Here is a 25,566-nt window from a genome sequence, read left to right on the forward strand (position 1 = left end):
TTAATCATTTGTTTATAAACTAATTCCTGCACCCACTACTCACACACCTCTCCTTTATATATCACTTTTGGAGCTGTGCTCATACATAAGCAGCACTGTTCTTTACATGTATTTTTGAACATTTAACAACTTTAATCCACACTGTCTCTATATCTCACAGCCTTCACTCCAGTTTGCATCTCAATTATTACCTTGTCCACAGCATGAACACCCTTACTTCACACAACCCCCATATTCTATGTACACATAATCCTCTACTTTATCCATCCCTCTCTTCCCCCTCCTGTCTCCTCCACTTGCTGTTCTTCCTTTTTTTCTCTCATCAGTCTGCTTCCAACCCTCTGCTTCTTTCCCCCACCTCTCCTATACCTCCACTCTCAACCACCTCCCTCCATGGTCTTGTTACCCCACTACTAAGCCCCATTCCCTCCTCATTCTGTCTGTCACCTCCAGGGCTGCCAAGAGAAATTCTGGGCCTGGGTACTGCAACATCCTGTGGGACCACATCATGTATGGCTGCACCCATTTGTGAGTGGGTCTAGCATGTGAGATGCACATACTCACAGGAGCATGGCATAGCACCCAGCAGCTGGGACTAAAGTAGTTACTGTATTAGGATGGCGGGACAGTCCCATAATAGCTGCATTTCTTGTCAGGCTGTATATAGATGCTAAAATGTAACACACAAATTAAAGTGCTTCTACTTTACTTTGTACATCTCTCATGTAAATAACACAAACAATCTATTTTCTATCATAGAGATAGATGTATGAAGGACTTAATTTTTACATAACATCAGGTCATCTTATATACACACATTCCGCAGCACATATCCTAACCCACTGCTCCATGCTCCTTCCTCACTATCTACCCCTCTATGTCGCCCCTGTCTGTCTGCCCTTCCCCTTTAGAATGTAAGCTCTCACGAGCAGGGCCCTCATCCCTCATGTGCTTCTCCTCCCCCATTTACTCCTAACTCCCCACAATGACACCTAACACCTGGTTGCTCATGTCCTGCTGCTTGTGTTATGCAGCTATGTTTATAACCATGTCCTTGTCCTGCATTGTTTTTTATTACTATTAACTGTTTTTCTTGTGTGCTCATTTATGTACTGTGTAAGGCGCTGCGGAACCTTTGTGGCGCCATATAAATAAAGGATAATAATAATAATAACTGCATATTTAGATGTAGTCGTTGGCAACGACATGCCAGTGTATTATTATTTGCATTCTAATCTGAGATCATCAATGAGGACATGACTGGCAAATGTAAATGAAGCAAAGAAAATAATTTCTAGTCACTGGGTTCTTTAGTCATTACATGTTTTTTTAAGAAATACACAATAACAATCCTTTTTGAAGAATTATTTTTGTTCTTTAGGGCCAGTAGTCCCTCCTCATTTTTGCATTTCAATAGTTTTTTCCCTTGATATACGCCTTTGAGACTGAACTTTATACCATAAAAGTTTGTCTACACAGATATCCATATATTTCATAATAATTTCAAAGATTTTTAAATATTGGTAGAAAGCATTAGGTGCTGTAAACTGTAAAAATTAAAAGTAGAAACTAAATGTTTTTTTAAATGTTTTCAATTGCTGTACATACACTCTTGTGGAAAAATATTAACTATATGTATTTAATACCATCTAAGATTTTAGCAAATTCTCACCTCACAAGGGAATTCATCATTTAAAATTGTTAAAAATCACATTTATTTTCACTGTATGTGGATTTTCTTTATTGCATTTCCAAAATAGGAGATATTTATTTCTAATTATTAATATTATAACAAACAATTATGTTTAATAATCAGATTTTCTGTAACATATATAAAGGATTTGGAGGCCTCAACACACAGCTCAATCCTATGCCAATATTTTGTTGCATGTGATTGCAATATTTTGTTGCATAATATTTTTCCTGTTGCTACATATGTGTCCACACAAAAGTAAAAATGTAACTATGTACTATTCATGGGCAGCAAATACTAAAAAAATAATACACTGCCATGTTCTCAATTGAGGAGCCATTTTCCATTCCCATCACTATGCCCCCCTCTATCCGAAAGCTACTGTGCACTATCAATTATAGCACAACACAACATAGACAGTACACATATAAAAAATAAAAAGATCATATGCAATCAGATTAAATTACAGGGAACTAAATTGTTGATTATCACAAATCATAAGAAAATACATTTGTAGTGCACTTATTTAGACTATTATTATTCTGTTGAGATTGCATTTTGTTTGAAGGTTAAAATGTAGTATCTTCATTACATGCACAAATATATTTTCGTATTCTTCATTCATGTTACATTCCCAACACCAACAAATATACTGTAATTATCTAGCTATATAAAATAAAAACACAAGTTAAACTATTATATATCTGTAAATAATAACAGTAAGTTCTGATGTCAGTACTTATTATTGAGGAGTTTTTATCTGGTCACTTTCTTTTTCTTAGGAAAACATTTGTATTATGAGGAACAAAACACCTCCAAGGCAAGTTATTTATTTATGTAAATATTCCCCCTGTTTTTACAAGCTGACATCCTGAAAACATGGCCTGCAGGAGGTACTTAAGGATTGGAATCCTTGTTCCTGCAACAAGTCATATGGAAATGGCAATTAAGTAATAGATAGCTGCTAATTTATTGAATTATTTTAACTAATACTGTATAGCCATAATCAGTTACAAGTGGCTAGTACTGCTGATATGAAAAATAATACCACAACAAAGCATGAAATGCTGATCCACAAAAAAAGCATCAAAACCAATTTGGCTTTACAGCTGTAAAAGATGCTTTACCATCATGGTTAAAGTTGTAAACCCAAGACAGATGCAACACTTTAAATTGCTGTGCTATCTTATTGGCATATCGGGTTCACATACCATTGTATCCTATCCTGCTATATCAAACCGCAAAAATATGAAGAGCCAGGTGAATTTACTTTAGTATATGCTTCTTTAGTGCGGCTGATAGCCAACATCATCATTGCATACCCACCCTCAGCACCCGGAGATATGTCTCTAGAGTCGACAGGCTTACGTTTGTCTCCCTCTGGGTCACAATAGCGTGAACTCACCCTTACAGTACTTGTCTACATGTGCCTACTACCACTGCCCTTGCCTATATCTGCCTCCAGCCTCAAGCATTCATAAGGGCGCGTGCATAGCTTTTTGGGAGTGCATCCACAATGCAAAAACATTTATCCAATGTAGCCCCCCCAAAAAAACAAAAAACAAATCCCAGCCATACGTTCATCAATAGAATTAAGCCCCAAAATCAAGGAACATTTCCAAAATGGCAGGTTGTCTATACTTGAAAATGAGCAAGTTGCTTAAAAGAGCAGGACCAATAGCCCAATAATTATGTAATTATATCAATTGTAAAAAAGCAAGGATAGTTATTGGTCTCCTATAGGATTAAACTGGTGCTTTGGGCACAAGCAATTGACCATGAGAAGGCAAAGTTATTAAATATAAATTTTTCCTCTGTGTCTACAAAGGGATAAACTCATATATAATTATGTTGCATTATTATGTAACATTATTATATGTTGCATAATAATGATACTAAAACCATGCCACATATAGTAATGTGGCTGAAGGAAGTATCAGACAAAATGAATATCAGTAAAGCAGATGGCTTGCCACCATACAGCATGTACTCAAATAAATGAGCTTAATATTACAAATCCAAATTTTTTAATTTTTAAAAAATATACAAACTCATATAACTCAGATAACAATGGATTGGTGAAAAGCAGTTATGAGAACTATGTCCAAAAATAATTAATATCTCTATCTATTGTATTGACTTTAGTAAGTTTAACTGCTTTAATGGCTCGGCATTTTAGAACCTGTTGAAATTCTCGTGTCGACATTCTGACCGGGCACCATTTAAAAGAATTGACTTTTACATGTAAATGGAATACGTTGCATTTTCAGCTATGGATTGATATGAGAAATGTGTTTACATTTGGTCACAGTGGTAGAAAGTCAGGGAATATACAAAATATAAATCATATCATTTAAATATCAATGGAATCTCTTTTAGGTTATGTAAACAAACAGTGCCAAGTGATCACATTGCAGGCCACATGCTCATCCTTGTGATCTACATAATTGAGAATCAACAGTAAACAAGTAAACAAACACTAAACCTAAACAAGATCAAACAAGAGAAGAGAGTTTTCCAAAACAATTCAACCAAACCTTTTTAACGTTCTATTTAACTAAATATATATGTTCATTGCTTATGTTAGAAAATATACTTTGCTATCAGTGGCGTAACTAGGATCTTCAGAGCCCAGGGCAAATTTAAGATTGGAGGCCTTCTCCCCCCCCCCCCCCCACATAGGCAAAAAATGGGCATGGTCAAACAACGAAAGGGTCATGGCTACTGAAAATGGGGTGGGCCAACATGACACACCACCAATTTCTTGTCAGTCTAGGAACACTCCTTTCTATTCCATATGCACCTTACCTATACGGTGGTTTCTCACAATGTGGAACCTTTGAAGAAATACATCCTCCATGGGATGATGGCGTCTTCAGTCGGTATTAATATTCATGTAGGTCACATCGTCCGGAAGATGCCTGTTTGTGTAGGAATATTAACAAGGTCATCATCATATGATAGCGGTTCAACCAGACCCCTTCCCCCTGTGTAACTTCCTTCCCCCTGCGTCTCTCAGCCGCACCATCATCTCACTGCATCATCTCTTTGCCAAACCATCATCTTCCTCCTTGTTGTCTCTTCTTAAGCTGCCCATCCACTACAAGATGCAGGAACGATGGCATGATTACATCATAATCATACCATCATCCCCCTAGGGGTGAAGTGCATACAGTGTATGCAGGTCAATCATCCCCAAACATGGTAACCTAACGGCGGTCATCAGGTTGACCGTCATGTTCCGGTGATGATAGATGTTAAAAATGACCAGCAGGCACGCGCATCGCTTTAACATTTTACTGCTCAACTTGTGGACAATTTGCAAGCAATTGCATGATAACGGCGTCGTTATCGTGCAATCGCCTGTCAAAATCGTAGTGGATGGGCAGCATTAGTCACACCATAGCCTCCCTCCCCTGCGTCGTCTCTCAGCACACCATCATCTCCCCCCTGCATCAACTCTCAGCACGCCTTCATCCCCCCGCGTTGTCTCTCAACACTGCCACACACTGACACAGATACACATACACTGACATAGATACACACTGACACAGATACACACAGACATATACACACACACTGACACATATACACACACTGCCATAGATACACACTGACACAGATACACACACAGACATACACACACTACCATAGATACACACTGACACATATACACACACTGACACATATGCACATACACCATGACACACATACACACACACCATGACAAATATACACACACCATGACACATATACACTGACACATATACATACATACACACACACACTGACACATACTCACTGACACATATACATACACATACACTGACATATATATGCACACACTGACACACATACATACACACAAACACTGACACATATATACACACAAATACTGACAAATATACACACACACACTGACACAAATACACATACACCATGACACATATACACACACACACTGAAAGCCTATACAGACACACACACACATACTTACACACACACTGAAAGCCTAAACAGACACACACAAAGCCTAAACAGACACACACAAAGCCTATACAGACAGACACACACACAAAGCCTATACAGACAAACACTTATACAGACACTGAAAGCCTATACATACACACTTATACACACAAAGCCTATACAGACAGACACACACACAAAGCCTATAGAGACACACACTTACAAGCACATGGAAAGCCTATACAGACACACACTTACACACTGAAAACCTATACAGACACACATACACACACATGCCTATACAGACACACACTTACACACTGAAAGCCTATACAGACACACTTACACACAAACAATCCTATACAGACACACCCACACACAAAGCCTATACAAACACACAATTATACACACACTGAAAGCCTATAGACACACACTTACACACACACAAAGCCTATACAGACAGACACTTACACACACACTGAAAGCCTATACAGATACACTTACACACACATAAAGCCTATACAGACACACACTTACACACACACAAAGCCTATACAGACAGACACTTACACACACAAAGCCTATACAGACACACACTTATGCACACACTGAAAGCCTAAACAGACACACACACACAAAGCCTATACAGACAGACACACACACACACAAAGCCTATACAGACAAACACTTATACACACACTGAAAGCCTATACAGAGACACACACTTACACACACACAAATGCAGCTAGCAGCCCCCACATAAAAAATGAACACCCCCCCATCCCCTCCTGCAGCAGTTTAGCCATCCAATCCCCCCGGTGGCAACTGAGTTTAGACATCAAATCCCCCTGCGGCAGTGTAGCCATCCAATACACCTCCCCAAGAACTTACCTGTGGTGAGCGGGCAGTGGCGATGGAGAGCACTGGGGAGGGAAGAATCACTCCTCACCTGGCGCAGATGGCAGCTCTAGTCAGGAGGAGGATAGAGCTTGGTATGAAGTTTGCCTAGGAGGGTCTGCAAGTCTCCGCTGCAGCTCCCCCTACAGGCAGCTAAGCCAGCAGCAGGCTAGCAGGCACACCTGCCTGCTTGTTAAAAAGCAGAGTCAGGACACAATGGTGGTGGGGGGAGGGCATGCTGGTACGATGCCCTGGCCAGCGGTGCCCCCCTCTGCAGGGCTTGCCATGGCGCCCAGGGCACGTGCCCCACTCACCCTGCCCTAGTTATGCCACTGTTTGCCATTAAACATTTGAATTACAATAAAGTTTATCCTACCCTTTTGGATGGTTCTAATCAGATCTGCCTGGTGAAACTACAGAGGAAAATCAGTTAGATACAATTCAACCAACATTTGACATCACCAAAAATAGACAATTCTTGTCCTACCTTTTTTTGTACTGTAACTTACCTGGTTGTCTATAGAAGCACCCCCTGAATTTATTAAAAATCAGTATATTTATTCTTAGGGCTAACATAGTCTAATAGAGGTCAACTTTCATAATGACTTAGGGGAAATTCAATTAGCGGCGATAATGCGCTTAGTTTCATGCGCTAAGTTTTTGCACTATACGTATGTGTATTTTGTGTCTATGTGCTTTCCAGTTTTTACGCAATCCAGTAACAAAGGTCACTATGTGGCATTCACGCGAAAATTTTTCATGGTTTTTAGCCGCGATAAGTATAGGTGAAAATGGGGAAATCTGCCTGTTCCTCAAAAAAAGCCAACTGATATAGGATGTGTATTAGTGGCCCTAATAAAAGTATTTGGGTTCTCAAATTGTATAAAATGGCTGTTATATGCACATTTATAAATCAGCCAAATAATGATAGAAAGCAGGCGTTTTTTTTTTTCAAAATAAACATTCATTTTAAATCGGGGGTGCATACAAATGCCTATAAGTATAATTTGTGTAATTTAAAGACACTTTAAAAAAACAACTTCAAAATAAAGTCTCTAACACCCGCAGTCTGCAATCTTAAAAACACCTGTCCCATTCATATAGCACCCCCATATACCTGTCCCATATCAATTAACCCATTTTTTTGCACTTTGCACTTTTTCACCCCCAAAATGACGTAATTATTGGCCAAATTAAGCTAATTAAAATTAATTTTGGGCTAATTAGTCATTAAAGGGGGTGTCCTAGAGGTTCTGGACCAAGTTCCGACATTTTTACCTTGTACAACGGAGTCTCTGAATCAGCATGCAAAATGTTATGATCCAGAGGCTGCATCTTTTTTAACGCCATGTTTCGTTTACAGACTTAGTTGCACACAGATATACAAGTGTTGCATATCAAATAATCAGCACAGTCTCCTGGTGCATCCTAGTCACATCATATTGCAATTTACAGTAGATGCATTTTCAGCAAATAAACCAGCCCAATGCTAGCAGAGTTGCACAGGACCTGATGGCTCACTCACGCCTGGTATATCACGCTGCATGGAGTATTGAGGCTAGATGAGAAGGGACACATCTGTATTTTCGGTGCAGGTACTCTCACTTCCAATCTTATGCTTTTCTTGATTCTTTCCTAAAAGCTTACATTGTGTCCCTAAACTGTTTAAGTAAAGGCGGCACTGTTTACAGTCCTCAAAATAAGTGAAACCCCTGGGGAAGCATTGTCAAATTTTGACCAACTGGCCTGGGGCTAGTTGGATTCATGGACCAGGGCCGTAGCTAGGGTAGTGCGGCCGGTGCCATGGCACAGGGCACCACAGGTCAGGGGGCGCTGTTTGGGCCTGTCAAATTTCTGTTTATTATCATTTTTGCTTGTAGCTTCCTCTTATTTCATCCCCACCATCTCCTGGCCTCTCCTATCTCTTCCCTGACCCTTCCCCATGAAGCCATGGCCCTTTTTTGGGTGCATTATGTCCCTTTGAAAAATGAGGGGGGCGCTAATGCTCTTTCTGGCACAGGGCACCAAAAAGTCTAGTTACGGCTCTGTCATGGACACTGCGGGTACATCCTTTATGGATCCACCAGCCCAGTCTGTTGTGGTTTACTTCCTTCTTTTAACTCCGGGAGTACAGGAAACGTACACATTTTGTCTTACCATGACTAAACCCCTTAAAATTATTTTGAAAACTTGGAAAAATGTTGTAGAAATATTCCTTAGCTATATTATTTTCCTGAAAGATTAACTAAAGGAACCTGTTAAACTCAAATCTATTGATGAATGGCAAGGTCCAACAGGTTTAAAAGCATTTACTTAATTGGCCTTGGCCACTTTAACTAAATTTTTCCCTGCTTTAACCTGCAAGGGTTGCAGTTTCCATTAGTCTATGGATGGGCAATGCACTTTTAGTGTTTACCATCCCCCCAGTCTTAGTTCTCCTGGATCTATTTTGCCTTTCATTTTTGAAAAAACCTTATCACACAAGGCTCTAAGAGCCATCCTGTCAGATCCTGAGAAAATATTACTCCTCTCCAATGCTGTTTCTGGAAAATAACAGAATAGATTTATAGAATTGGAGACAAGGAGCTTCTTGCCATGGAAAAGGCAGTGTTGATAAAGTTATACGGTTCTTCATTTTCAAATTTTTCCCTTTTTATTTTTTTCAACACTTAAGCTGGGTACACACTTAGCGACAGCATGCAGGTCCGACTGGGGATGTCGCTGATGATGCATGAGAGCATGCATCTTCAGCAACATAGCGGGTACACACTGGCAGATGTGCCCGATATGTCATCCGATCCGCCAGATTGGATGACATATCGTCTAGTGTGTACCCGACATTAGACTTACAGAGCGAACCAAAATAATAGGTATAAGTTGTCACTGCCAGCCAAGTTACATGAAGCAATTGTCATGGAAACACAATACATTCTCTAATTACTATAGATATAATAAAAACAACTAAGGACACATTCAATGGTACAGTATATTTAGGATGACCGTCCATATAATTTTTGCTGATAACTTTGCCATATGTACTGTATTTATCATATTATTGAATACATTGGTCGTAAAAACAAAATGTAGAAGGAGGGGTAAGATACATTAGGGGGAGGTAGGAAAATTGATTTAGTGGTCCTTAGGATAGACTGAGGATAATGAGGCTGTGTAGTTACAATGGCAGGAGGGGAGGGGTATTGGTCAAAGAGGGGACAGGAGAAGTATAGTAGGATAATGGGATGAAAGTAGAAGAGTGAGGGGCAAGATGTAAGGCCATGTAAGATATATACAAACATGGGGCAAAATATAGAGAATGCAATGAGGGCATGACCCTAAAGAGGGGCATGACCTGAGGCGAATAAAAATAGAGGGCTTTACATTGTGGGGTCCATCAGCTCCAAGCAATGTGATGGTAGGGCAATACTAAGCAGTCCTATGCACCAAATTGCTTTGGAGGGAGATGGGATCTTCTTAAACACTAGTCACATTCCTCCATGACTTGGTCATGCCCCTTCCACATAGGAAACCAGATGACATTATGCTATTTTATACTCCCCCTGAATGATGTACTGCAGGGTATAGTCAGAGCAGTAGCAGCTTTCTCTATACTAGCAGCTTTCTCTATACTAGCAATACCAGTGCAAAAAGGACAGTAAGGAAGCTCACCCCCACTGTGTGGTGTCCACTGTACAGTTCCAACGGAAAAGGTCCCAGATAGCAAAAAAGATTTATATAATAACAAGAAGTGCTACTCAAATAAATACCATGATAAATGTAAAAATATAGTTATTATTATATAAAGGCCACGATATGACTTAAATATCAATTAAAATTTAGATTTATACAACATATACTGTACATACAAATGTAACCACATTACAAGACCACTAACAATTATGATGCCCAGATAATATTATATCTCCAAAATATTCTAATCGAAGGTTCCTATGTTAGTAAAAGTTAGTAAGCAATTTTACTCTTATCGCTTTAGTAAGGCATTAATATTAGTCTCAGTCCAGCTTATAATTGTTAGTGAGCCAGTCCATCCTTTGTATGTTAATAACGTCAGTCCAACAAATATTCAAGCATGCTCTTTTAGTTTTGTAATTACCACATATGGCTTTTATATAGTCGCTGTCTCCGACCCTCTGATAACGGGATATAAACTGTCACCTCTCCTGCTGCCAGGATCTCCACAGTGCAGTCCAGATGGGAGGTTCCGTTTGTCCTAGGTCCACAGCTTCACATTCGTATTAGGATACAAGTTGATGGCTCACCTCAATGGCTGATATAATAGTAGCTGGTATTTGGTATAAAGTACAAAGGATGGACTGGCTCACTAACAATTATAAGCTGGACTGAGACTAATAAAAGTAAAATTGCTTACTAACTTTTAGTAACAAAAGAACCTTTGATTAGAATATATTGGAGATATAATATTATCTGGACATCATATATGTTAGCGGTATTGTTTATAATGTGGTTATATTTGTATTCATATGTTGTATTAATCTACATTTTAATTAATTTTAAGTCATATCATGGGCATTATTTAATAATAAAATATATTTTTCAATTTATCATGGTATTTATTTGAGCAGCGCTTCTTGTTATTATATAAATCTTTTTTGGTATTGGTAGGATACAGATAGCAGGTACCCTGTTTTAGAAGCAGCAGCTCAAATAAGGTTGACATTAAGCAGTATAGGTGCCTAGTGGGTTGTTTTATTTATTCTTCTGTCCCAGATAGCTAGCTGCAGGCTCCTCAATTCTAAATATATAGTGAAAATGTCACTTCTATCATCACTGACAGAGCCCAACCTTCCTGCAATGTGCTGTCTGAGTACAGCCTCTGGACCTGCCCACTAAGGTACAGAGGCTGCTGCCCGGCACTAGACATGGGTTGCTCAATTTCCTTCTTCTGATTGTCAGGAATACGGACACCGCTGAACAGGGCAAATGAAGCTCAATGTAGTAATGTATTAAAGTAAAATAATTGTGAAGTCTGCTCAGCTTACTTGGAGTTCCAAAGACCAAAACATTTATTTGCACAAAGAAATAAAAGGAGTACCGCCCCTTACAATGCGCATGCGTGGTTGGCACCAACACAAGACTTCAATTCTGAATGCACTGACTTCCAATGGTCACTGCAGTACAGGTTATAAGTTCACATTCAAATAGTCCTTAGGGAATAAAATAATTGGGTATAGGCAGGGATCTGTGTATACTAGACGTTGGATAGGTCAGGACCTTCTCCTTCTGTGTGTGCAGCTGGATCTTCATAAAGCCAGATGGACCCGCCGATGACTATCTCATGCTGGATTTCTTCTGTTTTACAGTATTATGGGTGAGGGGAAATATAGAGTTTCAGGGACAGCACATTACATTACTTAACTTCAAATAAAGGGATCTAAAACATGACATAAATAATATTACATTTATATGTACAAAAGAGATTCAGTATTTATCAATAAAACAATACCTATTAAATGCTGATTAAAATAAGACTAAATATCAATATATAGTTATGTAAAATTATAAATATACTTAGAGTATATTTAAAGTAAGAACTTTGCATTAATCATATTTCATAACCGCACGGTGTGATAATTTCTGCAGAGTCACCAAAGTTATCCTATTGAAATACAGACCAAGTCCAAGGAATGGTGCACTTATATAAATCACAATCACATACAATCAGATCTCATACAATCAGATTGGCTGATCAGAAATTGTAACCTATATAAGTAAATGCCTTCATCCATGATATCTAGCTTTAATAAATTAATAATAAAAACTTTTTAAAATGGGTCATCTGGGTAGCAGACTGGGCCCCTAAGGGTTGACTGGCTGAGCTAGGTGGTGCCTACTCTAGACCAGCGCACCCCTAGCGAGTGCCATCCTGTCCAACCATTAGTTATGGCCCTGCTGGAGTCTGTGGTCTGGCACTCTGGGGAGATGGAAAGACAACACTGCTGCACCCGGTAATGTTTGTGACAGTCTGGAGATGTGCCCAGCTTGGCCACCATAAAGCTGTAAGTATGTGCAGCTGTCATGCAAGAGTATGAAGTATTTTCTACAGTACCTCCATTCTGCACACACTATTTCACACAAGCAGCACCTATGAGCAGAATCGGTATGATTTATTTTGACACCTGTCATTAGTACCTTGTTGGGATTAGACAGTCGGGAAGCCGGCGGTCGGGATTTCGTCCATCGGCTTCCTGACTGCTTCCCCCTATGAGTGTGGTGGTAAAGTGGGTGTGCACTGCTACATCTGAGAGACGTGCTATAAAATTGACTGTCATCCAAATGTAAACAAGCCATAAAGCAGTTAGTAAGATCTATTTTTGATGAAAACATAGTGATACTTTTCAGGGTTAGCTCATGTATTGTGTTTTACAAGAGGTTCCATATAAGTGTCCAATCAAAATCTTATATGATGCATGTAGCCATTGGAATCATTAAGTCTCATAAACAATGCAGGAATTTTTACTGATTATACCATTTGAATGTTTATATCTCCTATTTCTTTTTCCCCCAAATATATAACAGCTACATAATGGGGGGAATGTGCAATCATGGAGCTTGCTACTATGTCAGGGAGTCTCCCTGACAATCAGGGAGAGTTGGCAAGTATGCATTGTTTGTTGCATGGAATAGGAACATGACTGAGACAAACTATCATGTATTGAGAGAGACAACACATAGCCAGATAGCTTACATCTGCATTGTAACATTAATATAATATTGCAAATCCTAGAGTGCCACATGTACCCCATACAGTATATGTTTATGTTTGACTAAGAGGATGTATACCTCATATGTAATATAAACAAATATATCAAGCAATCGGTGCTCAGTCAGTTTCACACATTTATATACAGAACCATATACATTTGAAGTCCAATTCTGTAGTAGATGTTGTGTAGCAATCTTCAAATGTATCTCCAAAGAGGTTTCACCAGATAATATACAAAATAAAACATAAACAAAATATTGGTAAATAAAATACAACCGAGGATGTAACAGCCTTTAGTGCAATTATGAGGGGTATAGACTGGAACTGATGTGCAAAAAATAAGTCCACCACACTTTTGAGATGTTATTTGGAAAAGTGCTTACATGTAAAGATGCGATTAAATCCTATAAAGGTATCTTTAAAAGACCATCATGTTCTCATCAGAGAATATTCTCAATATGGTTCAAACAATGCTCACATGTACCGTATGCTCACATATATAAGATGATATATATAAGTTTTTGACCTTGAAAAAGATGCCAAGAGGCATTCAATTCTGACATGGGGATTGTTGCCACAAAAGCAAATTTCTGTAAGTGAGATTGTTCTTATTTAACCCTTTTTGTTTATAAGAAAATAATTTGCTTAAGACTACCTTTGTTTGTCTTTTTTATTAATTTATTTGCATATACTTTAAGCACTGTGAGTATTTTTTTAATATTGGTCTCTTTGTGATTCTTATTGGATCAATTTTGCCTGTGGATTTGGCTAATCCATGCTACATACATATATTAGAGGTTATTTTTGTGTAATAATTACTGAGACTTAATTGTGAGTTCACAGGGAGCTCAGAAACTTTCTACTTGGAGTGTGTCGCTCCAGAACTAACTTCTATGGTGGCAGTTTATATTTGGAAACTTAATGGTGAGTGGAAGAGACACTGGGGAGTGCAGTCATTTCTGTAAACAGACCAAGTGATTGTTTTTTTAATTAACTCTGTGTCAAACCCACGTCACATAGGCTTAAGTGAGTGTGGAACTTGACAAACTTACGGACAGATGTTTAAGATTGAAGTATCTTGGAATCAGGTCTGTGACATGTGTTTCTTTATCTACTGTAGGATGGCATTCAATATAGTATTTTTATATAAAGTTTTTAATAAATAATTTGTTTGTTTTCAACATATTTGACAGTGTGTCTTTGTTTCATGCATCATAGCATTGTGGTCATCAGTTACTGCAAGTGTGATGTTATGTGGTTTTATTTTGGGCTACTGTATTATAGTTCTTTACATGAGAAGCAAATAAACACAGTGATTTTTAAAACAGGAGGACAAAGACTATGGGCCTGATTTATACTAGGTTACATCAAGATACTATGGGCTAAATTTAATAAGCTCAGAGTTTTGAAAAGAACATTTTTAGAACTACCATAACCCAATGTAATAGGGTGCGAGAACATTCAAATATGCATGTTTCTTATACTCCCACAACTTACATTGCCGAAACTTGCATCAAGATATTTTCCCATGGAAAACATTCAACTTAATAGAGATCAATCAGATCTGTGCATGCTTCTGTGTGAAAAAAACTATAAAAGTGTTAAAATACAACTCTGTGTGGTTCACCCTAAAAGCATAACCAGCAGCGGCCTTTTCTAAGCCAGTCCTGGTTGTGAAAATATGGGGGGAAAAAGACATAGGGATCCCCCATATTTTCATCGACCAGCACCAGGCTCAGTGAGCCAGTCCTGGTTGTGGAAATATGGGGTACAAAATGAGTAGGGGTCCCCTGTATTATTCACAACCAGCACCTGACTCTTTCTAGCAGGGGTGTATTGCCACAGCCACGGGACCAGCTTCACGGGGGTCCCCAGGCCAAAGCACTATAGCCCCACACTAGTCAGCCCAGGCCAGGCATCCCTGGGGAGGTGGGGACCCCCCCAATAAAGGGGTTCCCCCTCTTCAGGGCAGCCCAGGCCTGGGCTGATAGCTTGGGGCTATCCCTGGCACCCTTTGTTGGTGGGTGTCGGGTTGATTGTGTGAAAAATAGAATATATAATATTGTCCTTTCCAGGAGAACTAGAGGTCCCAGCAAGTCTACCCTGCATGCTGGTACTTGGAGAGCCACAAGTACCAGCATGTGGTGCATTAAGGGCCCAATGGTACCTCTAGTTCACCTGCAAAACAAATATTAAAAAGACCACAGAACACAGACACTGAAGGTATTTATTTTTTTATTACACATGCACTCACTCATTCACTCATACTCACCTGCACTCAAACTACATACTTACCTTGTCCCTAATGCCTGTCTGTGCCCTTGTCCAGTAGAAACCAGTTTGGGATGTGTAAAAAATTACCATACTCACCTATACTTGATTCCGGTCCTCTTTGGTCCATGTAGGCATCCTTGGTCTTCTTTGGTTGAACGTTCATTTGCTGAGAGAGACGAGCCTCCACCTCTCTGAGCCAATGAGCTGTTCCACTATTGACTTCAATGGTGGTAACTGGTAGGTTACTAAAGAACACTGTAGTAACCTAGCGGTTCCCACCATTGACATTTTGACTGTATATTTCAGCTGTTTCACTACAAATAATTCAAGGCCAGAACATCATTCTTTTATTGCCTAAAAAACATTGATTGAAGAGCCAAACCTCTGGGAAGAATGGAGGTGCACTCAACTGTACTCTTTTGCTCAATACACCTCTTCAGATATTTCTGCATTCTTGCAAACCCTGTGGCACTTTTAGTTTGCCGTGGCATACCCTTAAAGCAGAGAGTAGATGTGTATGATGTGAGGTGGGCAGGTGTACCAATGCAAATCCAAGGCATTTTGTTATGAGTATGCAAAGTGCTTCATAGTTTGAATATTAAAAAAGTGATAAAGTTTTGTGCAGTTTCTAAACTCTGCTCCTTTGTGTTAGATATACTTTTTGATTAGGGGTCAAACAATAATTGTATGTACATTAACATTGAAAGCGGTGCACAGCTCAGTAATTTAAAGATATAGGGCCAAATGTAATAGGGTGAGAGTTTAGAAAAGTGAGAGTTTCTGACACTTTTTAAACTTTGCCAATGTAATAAAATCCAAAAACAAAGTAACAGAGCGAACTTGCATGTTTTTTTAGATTTAAAAAACTCTCACGATTTAAAATCTCATTCAGATGTTTTCCCATTTTGAAGATAAAACTCAACCAATGTGAGAGTTTACTGCTAAACTCTCACATTTTCTAAACTCTCACCCTATTACATTTGGCCCATAAAGTACAATGTCATAAAAGTGACATGATAAATGTATTCCCTGAGTGTAGGGGGAGAATGACCAATCCTGACAATAGGGTATACTTGAGTCAGGCTTAACAAAATATAAATATGCCAGCTCACAGCCACACCTCAGTGTTTACAGTGTCAGTTACATGGCAATATATACAGCATGCACTCTACTGATACAAAAAGAATACAGTTGGTGTCAACACTTATCTTTACCCTAAAATTAAAGGTGTCGCTGAGGTCTGACTCATTTATTCTGCCTGCCAGTACTGCCTAATGTTGTTTTATCAGTGGTCTAATCAGCTTATTAAGCAATTTCTATATATCATAAAACCATCCTTTAGTGTATTTCATATTTTAAGATCCTCAATTGTGAGGTGAGTATGTATGGTTGCAACTCTATTTCAGTTCTCGTATTAGCATAAGCTCTTAAGTAGACTACCATAGCCGAGTGGTTGAATGGGTCCATCTCAGAATCAGCCCTTAAAACTGCACAGGACAAGACCAACTCTCATCTGCAGTGAAGGGAGCCATAAGAAAATAAAGGTAATACACCTTCTCTGCAACAGTACCGGGGTTCAGTGATTCTCATCAGGAAGAGAAGTCTCCCCAATCTGGCTTCCAATAATTAAGGGGCACTCACATTAGAGAGGCAGATCCCCCCATACTGGCCTGTACACATTGTTTGAAAGAGTGGAGTCTCCTCTTGCAAACACAGGCCCTGATTCAGAGCCAGACGCTCTGGCAGAGCGCTCGCTCTGAATCAGGGTGTCTTTTTATTTTTATGGAGCGGCCTCCTGGCCGCTCGCATTGCTATGGGTTGCCACCCACAGCTAATGCGAGCGGCCAGGATGATGATCGCGATGGCCAAGACCATCGTGACCATTGGGCTCGCGACGAGACCCTTGTGGTAGGGTCCCGTGGCCGCAAGCCCCAGAGAGCTTTCGGCTCTAAAAGAGCCGAAAGCTCTCCCACTGACATCACATGGGAACGCCTCCGTGTGGACAGCCACCCCCCCGACCCGCTCACCAAAGGGGGCGTGCTGTCAATCAACATTGACAGCATGCCCCCTTTGGGGCGAGACCCGTAGCGACGGATTGCCCGTCGCTATCCAGGTCTCGCGCATGCGCACGACGGAGTCGGCTCCTTCATGCGCATGCACTCTGGGCCACCATCGACCCAGTTGTGAGCGCTCAGTGCTTGCGACCGGGTCTGAATCAGGTCCACTGTGCCCCCTTTGGACTTATTGTCTGGCAGTACACATTAAATACAATTTGCCATATATGATGGGACTAAAGTTCAGATCTCCTTTGTCAAATAAAATACCTGTCCCTTCATTTAATGCAGTAGGTTTTCTAGTAAAAAGTACTAAAAACAAGAGAAAATTAAAAATTAAATAAATTTGCATTATCATTTTCAAAGTCATATTTTTTGTGAAAACCTACATGTGAAATACTGCTTTCATCAATTAATTAAGGTAGATTAATGCTGAATCAAGAATTACAAAATATTTCTTTGTGTGTTTATTGGGAAAAATAATTGTGATTGGTTTTGGTTTATGTTATTGAAATTTCTATTAAAAAGAAACACTTTTTTGCCCATTTTGGTAAAACAAAAATTGACTAGTGGTAGATTTAGAAAATACAAAGTCTTCTGAAAAAAAAAAACCAAGATATAATTTTTATCTTGTGAGTATCACATTAAAAAAAAATCTGTGATATTGATGTTGGAATGTGACAAGCGCAAATGTAAAAAACTGGAATTAACTCGACTGAGAAAACCCTCAGCAACAGTGGTTAAAACACAGATGTGAATGTAACTATTCTTCAGGTTTAAGGTTTCTTAGTACATGTTTGGCCAAAGATGTTTGCCCACCTACCACGTCACGGTGAACGTTATACAGATGGGTCCCTAACATCTCTAATACTGACACACTAATTAATGTATCAAGTACTTACCTATCATAGAGCCCATTAGATGTGTGTACTGCAATGTAAGGACCCATACCAGTTAAAATCACCTGGGGCAGGCAGGAAGAGTGCTAGCCCAAAGAAGGGGCTAGCACTCTTCCTGCCTGCCCCAGGTGATTAACATTTAACATTAAACATTAACATTTAAAACCATGTTAATTATTGCAGTCTATTATAGATATTTTGATCATTTGTATTCTTAGTGCTTATAGTGTGCACCTGCTCCTCCCCCCCCCCCTCTCCTTTTTGCTGTAGAACTACTGGTCTCAGCATGGTAGCACCTATTATCATGTTTAATATTAGGATGTGCAGCCCAGCCCCTCCCATTTCCTGTGTGTATGTATTTAAGGTACATTCTGAAGGTGAGGCCCCTTCTTTGGGCTAGCACTCTTCCTGTCTGCCCCAGGTGATTTTAACTGGTATGAGTCCTTGCATTGCAGTACACACATTTAATGGGCTCTATGATAGGTAAGTCCTTGATAAATTAATTAGTGTGTCAGTATTAGAGATGTTAGGGACCCACCTGTATAAGGTTCACCGTGACGTGGTAGTTGGGCAAACATCTTAGGCCAAACATGTACTAAGAAACCTTACATTTAAAACAATGTTAATTATTGCAGTCTATTATAGATATTTTGATCATTTGTATTCTTAGTGCTTATAGTGTGCACCTGCTCCTCCCCCCCCCCTCTCCTTTTTGCTGTAGAACTACTGGTCTCAGCATGGTAGCACCTATTATCATGTTTAATATTAGGAGGTGCAGCCCAGCCCCTCCCATTTCCTGTGTGTGTGTATTTAAGATGATTCTGGATTAAACTGCTTAATGGTAAAATTATAAAATGTGGTCTTTTCATTGCGGCACAAAGACCATACGCTCATAAATTATTTAGTAGAATTAGAATAAAAATATTTTCCTTGCGTGAAAGATAAGCACAAATTCTTCTAACAATATTAATTCTAATGTTCACATGTAAAGACAACTTATTTATATTGTAAAAAACACACACACAGAAAATAAAACAGTAAATTAAAATACACCCTCTAATAATTGCACCGGAGTTCAGTCAATGCGTTTGCAAATTGTCCCTCCATGAGCTTAGGGGGTTTGACTCTGCAGCCTCTATGGATTCAAATCTGTTTAAGTATTGTATTTATCCCCTGGCAATGAATCCAGCAGCGAGACCGATCTGCAGTCGTCTTTGTCTTGCAAACTACCCTTTAAGCCTAATGTAGTGATTCTCTGTCTATTCACATTGCTGTAAGTGAAAAGAGGTTAAGGTGAAATGTTGCAATATGACAGGCTGTTAGTATAACAGGACAAGAAGGTGCATGCATGAGATGAATATCCAATGAATGGCAGGAAAAGAAATGCAGATAAACATATATACTGGGGAAAAGAAGTAGACAGCTAAAATGTACACATGGAAATCTGCACACTTGTTCTCTACTGGATAATACATATAAATATTCAGATGGGAAGGTACTGAGAGTTTATACAGTACATGTTGTTTTCTAGATAAGACCTTTTAAAGGGGCAACATATTTTTATGTTGTTGTTGAGATTATTTGTCATCTGTTTGGGGAGAAGTTTTGCAATTGAGTTTGGCACAATAAATCACCCACTTCAGCCTTAGGCCTTGGCTGCGTTGTCCTGTATTGAGACTCACTTGGTCTTGCTCCCATTTTTGTCCTTTGGTGCTAGTAAACTCTATGGGGTCGATGCAGAGCTGAACGCAAGTTGGGCGTATTTCCTCCTGCATTGCGTGCACCCAACCAAATGTGGATATCCACCCATATGCAAAAGTTGTACACATCTCTGAGGCCATCTGTATGTTTGGTTTCATAGGTGTCATCATTATCAGTGTGCACTTACATCAACGCTTATCCCTGGTGCAGAAATGAATTATGTGTATGCACAGGTCTGCATTGGCCCAAGAATTGTCTGCTAGTCTCTGCAGAATAAATTGTTGTACATTTTGTCATTGTGTCTGCAGGAATTCCTAGGGATTTCTAGACTGAACCAATGAATTGTAATTGTCTTGGAGGGTGTGCGGAGAGATTTCTCTGTATTTATTATGAATCCTACATCTTCGAGAATTTATTTCATGAAGACTCTTCGTTTTATGAGAACTGAATGGATTTGGAACATGTTACCCAAATTTATAAGACACCAAATGCCTTTCTGGTGCAGGTGTCCATGAAAATGAATATTGCATCAAAGTGGAAGGATCACTATCACCATCATCATCATCATCATCATTATTTACTTGTAAAATACCAAAGGTCATAATGACAAATCATACAAAATACAAATCATACATAATGACATAACCAAATAAGTACATACAAGATTCAAGAAGAAGGTACAGACAGAGACAGAGGGGAAAGTGACCCTGCTCATGGGGATGTAGTCAGGAAGCCGACGGTGTAAATACCGACCGCCCGCTTCCCGACTGTCATATCCCAGCAAGGTACTAAAGACAGGTGTCGAAAACTTGATGCCTGTCATTGGATCTATGCCGGAAGACCGACGCCTGGCATACCGAACGAAGGTAAGCTGGGCGCCGGGCGCGGACAGCCGTGGTGGGTAAGGGTTAGGTTTTAGGGCTTCCAGGGGGAATTAGGGTTAGGCACATCCCCCAGGAGGGTTAGGTTTAGGCTAGGGGAAGGTGGCGTTAGGGTTAGACACCTCCGAGGGGAGGTTAGGGTTAGGCACTCCCCGGGAGGTTTAGGCTGCGGGGAAGGGGGGGTTAGGTTTAGGCACTTAAGGGGGGTTAGGGTTTATTCACTTGGGGGGGAAGTTAGGGTTAGGCACCCTAAGGGAGGGTTAGGGTAGGGAATTAGGTTAGCGATACTAACCTTATTTAGCGTTCGGGATCTTCACCTTTGCCGGGCTTCCGCTGACGGGATTTGAACCGCCAGGGCCATGCGGCCGGCGGTAATACCTACTACACCCTGCTCATGAGGGCTTACAGAATATACGACTGTTTATATTCAGAGGTAAATTCTGTTTAAGATATACAGGGCATCTGATAGAACCTCCATACAGAAAACACCAACACCACATGTATTAATTCACTCCTTATAAATATAGTACTGGCCTTAAATAGCCATTTTTCTATGGCAACAAAAGGTAGCCTCCAGTAGATGATTCTGCTGACTATATATTTCCCTGTTCTAGTGCTAGGAAATACTGTAGCACTACCTAAAGGGAGTAGCAACTCTTTAGACAGAGTGATGTCTGGTGAGTAAAACATGTTAATGGTAGGTTTACACCTGAGTGAGCAACTTTCAAAAACCACTAGTCAGATGAACTCTTCTCCCAGAACTGTGATTTTACCCTGAGCGTGAGCGTTTATCTGTAAGGTGGTATGACTGAACTACATTTCTAAGAAAGAAAAAAAATCCTCTGGCGCCTCCTATAGGTCCCGTGTATAGCTAAAGTAATAATCACAAGGTGAGTAATCAAACTAAATTAGGTTTAATAAAAAGCATAGTATATACAGAGTAATATATATTTACTAGATGAAAAGCAATGGACAAACATAACAGACAGACACCTTAAGCACAATAGTTACACACATTTTGTGAAAGTAATCATATGGCAAATGACTAGTCATTAGAAAAAAGAGGAAAGGGGTTTTAGAATTAGACAATGGTTTAGGATCTGAGGAATGGTGTTCCTAGTTCGAAAATCATTCTGGTTTCTTCCTTTAACAAGTTATCATTCAAATTCCCACCTCTCCATGTAATTGATATTTGTAAAAAAAGAAGAAAGAAACACGTGGCTGCAGGGGAACACCCCGGGTTTTCATAAATGTGGAGGGTGTAGTGCTTGTAAAAAACCAACAGTCAAGGCGTTCATAATTAAGAAGTAGCATCATAGTACACATCACATGGTTGTTTTACCAACTGAAGCACTTGCACTGCTTGCGGTAGGGTATGGTCAACCACAAGTGCTGCGTTCGCCTCTGATGGTACTCGATGTTACCGATTGTTGCATACACTTCCTAGAGATGACGTGGGAAAGTGGGCATCTTAAGACAGGCTGGTGGGCAATCGTGGTTTTACATCTAGCGAGCGGGTCTGAATCGAGCCCTCGGATCACAGGATGTCCCTTCAGCTCTGTATGACTGACCATTCTCAATGACTCCTTGTTGTCCTTCCAGTCAATACAGCTATACAAAGGATTTTCTGACCGTATGTCTGGTCTTCACTTTCTCAAATATTTTTTTCTAAAATGGGCCAGAAGTATGAAAATTGTACAAAGTCTGTCCGACCAACCTTTGTAAGCAATCTTATTTTATGTGCATTCGTGTTAAAATTAAAGGGTTGCCCCATTATATGTCACTTTGCTTATGCCTTTCAATAGGGGTAATATTTTGAACAACATGAGTCTTCATTTCCTTTGACCTTTAAAAGGAGTTATTTGGCAGAACCATATTTGTTAGCAGATGTAAAAAGGGTTTCAGGGCCTGATTCAGAGCCGGACGCTCTGACCAGAGCGCTCACTCCTAATCAGGGCCCTCCTACATGAGGAGCGTCCTCCTGGATGCTCGCATAGCTTTGGGTGACCACCCACAGCTTATGCGAGTGTCCATGATGATGGTCGCGATGGTCAAGACCATCGTGACCATCGAGCTTCCGTCTGGCAGACACGCCCCCAGCACGCCCACCAAAGGGGGCGTGCTGTCAATCAACATCGACAGCACGCCCCCTTTGGTGTGAGACCTGGAGCGAAGGCTACCCCGTCGCTAGCCGGGTCTCGCTCATGCGCACGATGGAGCTCCCTCCATCGTGCGCATGCGCAGTGGGGTAACATCGACCCGCTTGCGAGCGTCCTGCGCTCGCGAGCGGGTCTGAATGACTCCCTCAGTCCACACAAAGAAATAAATAACCAGGTAGATGATTTTTTAACCAACAGAAACAGTATGATGAACGCAACAGGGAATGCACAGTAAATGGTATGCACAATAATAGATGCAGACATATGCAGAATAATAGGTATACTCAGCAGTCGTGGTATAGCAGGTCTTATATATGTATAGAAACACTCTTTGTTATGGGGAGATCGGGGGCATGTGAGCTCGCCATGGAGGACAGTGCTGGAAGGCGCCCAGTGAAGCTGCACATGTTCAATAATGCATTTAGTCAAGGGGTTGCTCTGATGTCAGTGCAACTTTAACTTGAAGTGCCCAAAGGTAAACAGCATGGAGTGCACTCCCTACTAACACACTCCTCGTTCAAGGCTGTCTCTGATTACACAGTAACAATAAATGTAAATATTTACAAACTTTACAAGTTTCACCTGTAACAAAAAGCACAGAGTATTTTCAATGTAAACATTACATAATATTTCTACAATTCAAATATGTTCCAGTTCATATTTCAACAGAAAATATCATACTGTACTTTGTCAATCAACAAGATTTTCCTCACTTGCTACATGTCTCACAATAATGATTAAGAATCAACAAACTCTGTTTGATATGGTGTCTAATAGCTATATTATTAGAATACCCATGGTGCTTGGTTCTAGAGGACAAGTCAGTTGCACATTTGTTGTCCCATGCAATGTTGATAATATATTTTTTAATTTACATGTTTTAACTGCACAAATGCTCCTTTTACTGACTTTGTGAGTGCCATGTACTCTGCCTCTGTGGTTTCCTGCTTTCCCAGATGATGCAAACAAGTGTCCAGTGTAGGAATGACTGTGCCTGCTAATGCAAACAAGTATCTAGGGCAGGAATGCCTGTTATCCTTCTGTGAAGCCAATTAACATTATAGAAAACTTCTAATACTGAAAGCTTGAGTTGTAAGGAATTTGTACCCTTTAAGTATCTGAAGATAATTGTTATGGCTGTCTAGTGCTCTCTTACAGGGTTGACTGCAAACTGGTTTACATGGTTCACAGCATGCATGATATCTGGACGTATGCCAATTCTTGCATACATTAAAGTTCTCAAAACACTAGTATAAGGAAATCCCTTCATTTGTTCAAGCTTTGGTGATTTTTATGCTTTTGTCGATAGGTGTGATGACTGGTTTGGCATCTGCTATCCCAATCTTGGTAAGCATTGCCTTTTGCACCCTTGTTAATCAATTGTAACAGTCCCTGAATGCATGTCTTGCAATATCTGCAGACCCAGGAATTGGTGTGCCAGCCAAGGATATTTCAGCTTTAACTTGTCAATCAGCAACAATTTGACATTGGGTATCTGGTTTTCCTGACCTGCATGCAATATGTCATCCTCGTACAACACAATGATGAACAAGATTTTTTCTAGCCATTTGTAGTACATACACTGATCAGTATTTGAACATCCAAAGTCATTCTCAAATAGTGCATCGACTAATTTGATGTACCAGTATTAACCACATTGCTTTAGCCCATACAATGATTTATTTAACAGGCATACTTTTCCCTCTTGGAACGTATCATCATTGTAATGCTCAAAGGGCTCCATATATATTTCTTCTACTATCTCTCCATATAAGAAAGCAGAATCAAAGGCTAGTTAGTACAGCAGTAAATTATGGAATTACTTTCATGATTTACTGCTGTACTAACTACTTGGCAAGACCAAATAAAGTGTACTATACTGTATCTTGCAACATTTATGGGTCAATGCATTGGCAACAAGCTGGGTTTTGTAGTGAGCAAGAGTCCCAGCAGTAATAAACACTTGTTTTTGACTATTTTTAGGTAATTCAGCTTTCAACAATGGTCCACATGTCATTGTCATTTAAGGCAAATAGCTCTATATCTATTTCAGATTTTAACTCCTCCCAGATGCTGCATGACTTTGCTTGACATATATTCTCAGGTGTGTAGGCAATTATTAGCTGGTGTTGAATGCCATTCCATATTAGAAAATCTGCTAGATTTTTTGTGTCGTACTCTCCACCATTTTCAAAACTCAGGACTTCGATGAAATACACATGCAACATGCTCGTAGAATCATTTATAAATGTCATGAAGTATTGATAGCCACTTATTGACTCCTCATCCCACACACA

Source organism: Taudactylus pleione, unplaced genomic scaffold (assembly GCF_031769625.1).
Source record: "Taudactylus pleione unplaced genomic scaffold, aTauple2 ptg000757l, whole genome shotgun sequence".
In the NCBI taxonomy this organism is placed as follows: Eukaryota; Metazoa; Chordata; class Amphibia; order Anura; family Myobatrachidae; genus Taudactylus; species Taudactylus pleione.